Genomic DNA, 8,120 nt, shown 5'->3' on the forward strand with positions numbered 1-8,120 from the left:
CTTTAAAAAATAAATTTTATTTTTTTAAAAAATAAATATATAAAAAATTAAAAAAATAAATTATGACAGGCGGCGAATATGTACAAACACAGTCAAATTACTTGGTTGATAGTGTCTCATCAGCACAAAAGGTGAGCAAAAATGCAAAAGAAAATGAGTGTGGAGGGAGGTAATAGGACCATAATTAAGTTAAAGTGTATCGTTGAGATTTTGTTCATAGTTCAGGGATACTTATGCATTATCTCTTTAATTCACCAAAAAATATATTAGAAGTGATTCAAAAACATGCTTTTTCTACCTATTAGTTTAGAATGTTATCAAAATATCATTTTATTAACATGACATGGCATTGTCCAATCTTTTAATTAAACAAGTAGCCTTAAATTATTGGTCCACTTAAATTTTTGATCCAACTCCGAAAATCTGAGCTATACATTCTAAAACTCACTCACAAAGTAATTCATTACTAGTTAGTACTAATAATTCTCAACTGTGTCTTGATATTCAGAGGCAAAATTTTCATCCTTTCAATTATCTCGTTTTCGTATTTGCCTTCAATTTTTCTTTGCCTAACTACTAAATTTATAATTTTGATCCTTTGTTTTCATTCTTGGTGTTTACTATGCTTCTCCCTATAATTAGTGATTGGAAACTTAAAATAATTGATAATAAGTGATTTAATTAGTTAGCTTGGTTGCCATTTCAACCTACTTTCCAATCATTTTCCATTTCTTTCTCCAATTAATGTTAATACTAATCAAATGACGAAAATCTATTGCCTAAATAATGATTCAAATCTCAATATAACTATCCAAAAATTTCCCATCAAAATGGTTGCTTCATCATCCAAAACAACAACCATTAAAGTAAAAAAAGAAGCATATCAAAGATTCAAAACCCAACTCACAATTTATTATTATTATCATTATTATTATGATTATTATTATCATTATCATTATTATTGTTGTTATTATTATTATTATTATTATTATTATCATTATTATCATTATTATTATTATTATCATTATTATTATTATTATTATTATTATGATGATGATGATGATGATGATGATGATTATGATTATCATTATTATGATTATCATCATCATTACAATTATTATTATTATTATTATCATTATTATTATTATTATTATTATCATTATTATTATTATTATTATTATCATTATCATTATTATCATTATTATCATTATTATTATTATTATCATTATCATTATTATTATTATTATTATTATTATTATTATCATCATCATTATTATCATCATTATTATCATTATTATTATCATCATTATCATCATTATTATTATCATCATCATCATCATTATTATTATTATTATTATTATTATTATTATTATTATTATTATTATTATTATTATTATTATTATTATTATTATTATTATTATGATTATTATTATTATTATTATTATTATTATTATTATTATTATTATTATTATTATTATTATCATCATTGGAAAAAGGCATAAATTTTCTGTTAAAGTTGTACCGAAAAGTCAGTTACACACTTAAACTATCATGACGACCTATTATACAACTAAACTACCTAAAAGTGAAACTATTACCCCCCTACAACTGATGTAAGAAAAAAAAGAGGAGCAGCGCGTTAGATTCTATAAAGTAAAATAAATAAATAAAATAAAATCATCCACCTCACATCCTTTTTTTTTCACACCCACCTACCATCTTCTTCTTCACACCTACCTACTATCTTCACACCCACCTACCATCTTCTTCTTTATCAGGGAGAGACTGATTTGTGTCGGAAAACAAACTTGCTTACTTCTCAAAGATCGAGGGTTCAACAAAGTTGTTTCTTTCTTTTCTGTAGAGGCTGTTATCAAAGGACATCATGCGATAAATGAAAGAATCTCAATTTTGAGATCAACACCCTCTACCTAACTAAGAAGTTTTCTTTGTACACAAAAGAGAAGACATTATTTCAAGAGAGGAAATCACGGGACAAAGAGTTCATGGGAAATAATAATGACCTTAAATTTCACAAGAGACCAATACACAGCCTGAAAGATAAATCGGAGGAGTCTTTGACTATGAAATCTTACTCCTATATCTTGTTATTTTTTTTATAATGGCCCCGCTTTCACACTTTTCTCATATCTTTGCAGGAAAATTGTCTCTGACAATAGTCGGGGATGGTTATAACAATATATGATTCTCGTGAATAGTTGGAAGAATTCAAGTCATATGAGACAATCCCTCAAAAGAGCACAATAACAAGTGATTCCTGCAGGAAATTGGAAGAACACACCAATGTATAATCTCTGAGAAATATTTAAAAAATAATACAATGATAGGTGTCCTCACCGATGGTTGAGAGGACACGAAATGTATTGGTGCAAATAGGCAAAAGACACTCCCCAACTGAAGATATCAACTAGCATTGGACTTAAGTGACGTCACTCTGAGTTTGTCTAAATCTTTAAATTATTTTATATATCATATCTGCAAGAACTACGCACACTTGATTCTCATCTCAATGAGATACGTAGGCAGCCTTTCTTAGGTTCGGTATTTCCTTTTTAAAAAAAAACAATTAAAAAAAATAGAAAATAAATAAAATAATAAATTGTGTATATATTTTAAGAGTCATATCTTCTCGATTGGGACGAATACAGTTAGGAGCATGCGAAATATTTGGTATGATGAAAATGATTGGATTTGTGTTAAACCATAGCTTCTGTTGGTATCTTTCATTTGTACTTTTATGATGCTTGAAAATTCTCTTGCGGGCATTCAAGGTAAGAATAAAACCAACCTCATGGCTTCATGTGCATTATGTGGTGAGCTTTAGATTAAAATTCAATTGCATCGTACTATTGATCTAGAACTTGGCCTGATATGTTTGTTGAGGTAAAATCCTGAGTTATGTTTGGTTTGAAAAAGGATTGTAGGCCTTTTGACCCGATTGTGCCTTTCAAAGCCTACCAAATAACATTAATATCTAGTTTTTCCACTTTGAGCCTAAAATCTTTTCTTTGTACAACCACATCTTAGCCTTTTTTCTTCTGAGTGCTTACATGCACTATCCCTCTCTTGGCCCAACCTCTTTGAGTGCACCAAAGACATGCAAATTATAGAAGAAGATCCAACTTTGAAATTGCCAAAGGCAAAAGACGTAAAGTCTCTAAAGTCAAGAAAGCAAAGACTTTCTCAAAAAAAAAAACTCCTACAAGGTCGATGTAAGACAAAAAGAAAACTACTCCAACAAAAGAGGAGAAACCTCAAAAAGAAGGAGCGAAAAGAGAAAAACTCTAACAAATAAGGACTCAAAGAAGTCAAGACAAAAGAAAAAGGTGAAAAGAGGAAAAACTCTATCAAATAAGGACTCGAAGAAGTCGATACAAAAGAAAGAGGATCAGACATCAACGGCGTATCAATCGTCAAAAGCACATATTTAGTGTGACACTCAAGGAGGAATTAAGTCACTTTTATCTTAAATAAATATCCTACCTGTTCCCAAACCCACATTACAATCCAATGACAAGCCCTACATGATCTCATTCCAAATATTCTCACATTAGTGGAGACTTACATGCAGGCCAAGCATATGGTATCACAGTTGCATGCGTTGAACTTTCTTGAGAGTGTGAGTGCACTTTGATAAATGTCCTCAAATCAAATACTTCAAATATGTGCGAAATAGGACTTTCTTTATGGTGAGGGCACTTGAAACATGAGAATTGATATAATCCTAAACTTTGTTTGAAGCAGAATGAAAAAATCTTGTCGACACTTAAGTATGTTTGAGGTACTACTTGAAGCTATAGGAATTACCTCGAAGTCAATCTCAGTTATAAGAAAGGAAATGAGAAATATTTCTATGCAATCCTAACTGTTGGTACCAATTGTAGTCAAATTTGACTATCTCTTTACATTCTCTAAAAAAAATGCATTTGTCCTTTGAAATTGGATGGTTTGCTCTAAATAATGTGACATTAGGCTAATTCCATCGGGGTGAGATGCCTATTTTACTTTATTGGATCGTCCATATCAAATAAGTGGCATATCTCATGCTTTTAAGATGTAAATATTGCAAATAATACAGTTTTTCATATCATTATGCTCATATTGTACATGTGTCTACTGATTATCTTGTCTCAAATTTTGCAGTACTCATCATCCACAGGATTAGAACTACATTTAACCTGATTCCTGCACCAATAGAATACGTAGGCGCCACAACGGCTCGGTCATGTTCTCCGTAAAATTTTCATTTCTCCCTTATAATGAAAACTAGGACAAAATTTTTGAGATGATCTCAAAAATTCACAAGAATATACTATCTCCAGCAAGTCAAGATTGAAGATCATGTTAATATATGCAATTGAGACAGAATTTTTGAGAAGATCTCAACAATTCCACAAGAATGTCAAAATCCTTTTTCAGCAGCTCGACATTTGTCAAGAGATCTAACTGGGATAAATTTTTTGAGGAAGATCTCAAAAATTCCATCAAGAATTGTCAGAAGTTCGAAGTCAACTTCAAGTGATCTCCAACATTGCTAGAATGGAGCGAACACAAATTCAAGATATGAGTCATCAAGGCCTCGTATAAACTTCTATGAAAGACATGAGTCCCAAAGAAACACAAATTGTTCAAAAAAAGAAAGATAACATGTCAAATCATCCAAGAGGATGACATTTGCATTTTCATTTGCCAAGAGGGCCATTGCATTTTCATTTGCCAAGAGGGCCATTGCATATTCATTGCCAAGAGGGCCATTGCATATTCATTGCCAAGAGGGTCATTGCATATTCATTGCCAAGAGGGTCATTGCATATTTATTTGCCAAGAGGGTCATTGCATTTTTATTTTCCAAGAGGGTTATTGCATTTTCATTTGCCAAGAGGGCCATTGCGTATTCATTTGCCAAGAGAGCTATTGCATATTCATTTAATCTTTTTTTTTTGTAGATTGGAGTTCCATCAAGCTCTTGGATGGTGGTGAAGTTGCCTTTCGCTCATCGTCTTCAATCTCGCGGCTCAGAAAGAGGTAAAATCTTTTTTCAGCTTTATTTTATTTAATTATTTCATGTTTTATATTTAGTTGATTCATAGTCTTTTTTTAGTTAGTATGTGTTAAGAATAATTAGATTAATGATATAAATTTGTTATAGTTAGCATATGTTATGATTAATTAGCTAGCATATGTTAGGATTACTTCATGAAAGCACTTAGTTTTGTTCATTATTTTTTCAAGTAGTTTTTCTTGATAATATAAATTTTTATGTTTTTAATTTTTTCTTTTAACATGATTTAGATAATAAAAATATGCTTAAAGTTGTTATTTAATTAAAAATTTCATGGCCTAATTGATTTAATTCTTTCTTTAAAATTAAGTTAGTTAGCATGTTTTTAGTCACTTCTAGAATGCCCATCAATTTGATACCTTAACATATCATGATATATTCCTTTGTTTAGTCTAAAATGAGTAGATGCTACTGTAATTTTATTTTGGTGCATGTGATACAATTCGAGTCCATCTTTGGACTTCATCCTTGCATATCGTTGAGTTTTGAGTCTCCCGTCATCTTGATCAAATTGTTAAAAAGTTGATACATGGAAAGAAAGGTAATATTCATGATTTAAATATTGATATTGGGCTGTATACATAAAATACACGTGGAAAATAATGTTGCAAACACTGTATACAATATATATATAGTCTTATATACAATGATATATAGTGATATACAGCAGATACAGGGAACAAACACTATATACAGTGTGTATACAGTCTCATATACAGTGATATACAATAGATGCAGGAAACAAATATGGTATACATCGTATAACAATGATATGCAATGATATACAGCATATACAGGGAACAAACATGTAGCATACGGTGTGTGTATAGTTTGATATACATAAATAATATTGTATACACTATATATAGTGTATATACAGTCCGATATATAGTGTATATACAACTGCGATATACTGTGGAATTGTGCTTAAGACCCAAAATGCAGAAGGCCCAACAGCTTAGTCCAGGCGTACAGAAACTAAGTGTCGGGCCATATTTTCATGTGTTATTTATTGTATTTATATTGATTCGGATTGTAATAATTTATTTACTTATGTTATTTATGGTTGCTTAGATATTAATTTTAATTTTTTTAACTTAATTAGATTTTCCTAAAGATAAACCAATTCATGTTAATATTACGCTTTAAATGATTTTCTACCTTTACTTAGTCATTTGGTAAATTTTTACTTTTTTTTATATACATGTATATTATTTTTAATGTTTAAGTTTGATCATTTTTTTTTAAAAAATAATTTTAAAGTCTTTGTTTTCTTTTAAATTAATATTTCCAAAAGTTAGTTTAATAATTTTTCAAATCGTCGGATAACCGCACGTTAGCGGTCACTTTGAATGCTTAACACCTTCTCAAAGTGGAAATAAGAACCTCATACCTTTTTCTCTGGATTTTTATGACTTTAAATCTGTTAGGGTCTTTTAAATTAAGTTCTCTTAATTTATTTAAAAAAATTTAGTGGCGACTCCTTCTTTTTCTAAAATTAATTTTTTCTCTATAAAGTCGAAATTAATTTTAAATCGTCTTTTTCCGATATAACAGTGTCCTTTTTTAATTTATAACTTTATAATTAGTTAGTGAACATAATTATTAATATTAAAACTTACATATATATTTAATTATTATCATTTCTTTCTATGTAAAATATTTATTTTAATTTCTTCCTCAATTTATTTTTTTTTATTTTTTTCTTTCATTAATTACTTATCTTTTCACTTTTAATTATTTTTAAAAAATTATGTAGATTCTTTTAAAAAATAATTAAAAAGTGTTCTTTAATTTTAACGTCTTAATTTTTTTTACGTTTTATTTGATTTTTTTCAATTATTTTGATATACATTCGAAATTAAATAATTATAAATACAAGCATTTTGAATTAAATTTGAAATCAGATAAAAAGGGAAAGACAAAGAAAATAAAAAGAGTAAAGAAAATTTATAGAAAAATAAAAAAGAAAATATAATGAATGAAGGTAAAAAAAATTTAAAAAAACTTAAATTCAAGAATATTTTAAAAATAAAAAGTATGTGTATTAACTTAATTTAAATACAAGATAAAGAAAATTAAAAGAAATTAAAAAGAATTAAAAACTTTAAAAAATAAATTTTATTTTTTTAAAAAATATATATAAAAAATTAAAAAAATAAATTATGACGGGCGGCGAATATGTACAAACACAGTCAACTTACTTGGTTGATAGTGTCTCATCAGCACAAAAGGTGAGCAAAAATGCAAAAGAAAATGAGTGTGGAGGGAAGTAATAGGACCCTAATTAAGTTAAAGTGTATCGTTGAGATTTTGTTCATAGTTCAGGAATACTTATGCATTATCTCTTTAATTTACCAAAAAATATATTAGAAGTGATTCAAAAATATGCTTTTTCTACCTATTAGTTTAAAAATGTTATCAAAATATCCTTTTATTAACACAAGCATGACATGACATTGTCCAATCTTTTAATTAAACAAGTAGCCTTAAATTATTGGTCCACTTAAATTTTTGATCCAACTCCGAAAATCTGAGCTATACATTCTAAAACTCACTCACAAAGTAATTCATTACTAGTTAGTACTAATAATTCTCAACTGTGTCTTGATATTCAGAGGCAAAATTTTCATCCTTTCAATTATCTCGTTTTCGTATTTGCCTTCAATTTTTCTTTGCCTAACTACTAAATTTATAATTTTGATCCTTTGTTTTCATTCTTGGTGTTTACTATGCTTCTCCCTATAATTAGTGATTGGAAACTTAAAATAATTGATAATAAGTGATTTAATTAGTTAGCTTGGTTGCCATTTCAACCTACTTTCCAATCATTTTCCATTTCTTTCTCCAATTAATGTTAATACTAATCAAATGACGAAAATCTATTGCCTAAATAATGATTCAAATCTCAATATAACTATCCAAAAATTTCCCATCAAAATGGTTGCTTCATCATCCAAAACAACAACCATTAAAGTAAAAAAAGAAGCATATCAAAGATTCAAAACCCAACTCACAATTTATTATTATTATCATT

Source organism: Solanum dulcamara, chromosome 6, assembly GCF_947179165.1.
Source record: "Solanum dulcamara chromosome 6, daSolDulc1.2, whole genome shotgun sequence".
Lineage (NCBI taxonomy): Eukaryota > Viridiplantae > Streptophyta > Magnoliopsida > Solanales > Solanaceae > Solanum > Solanum dulcamara.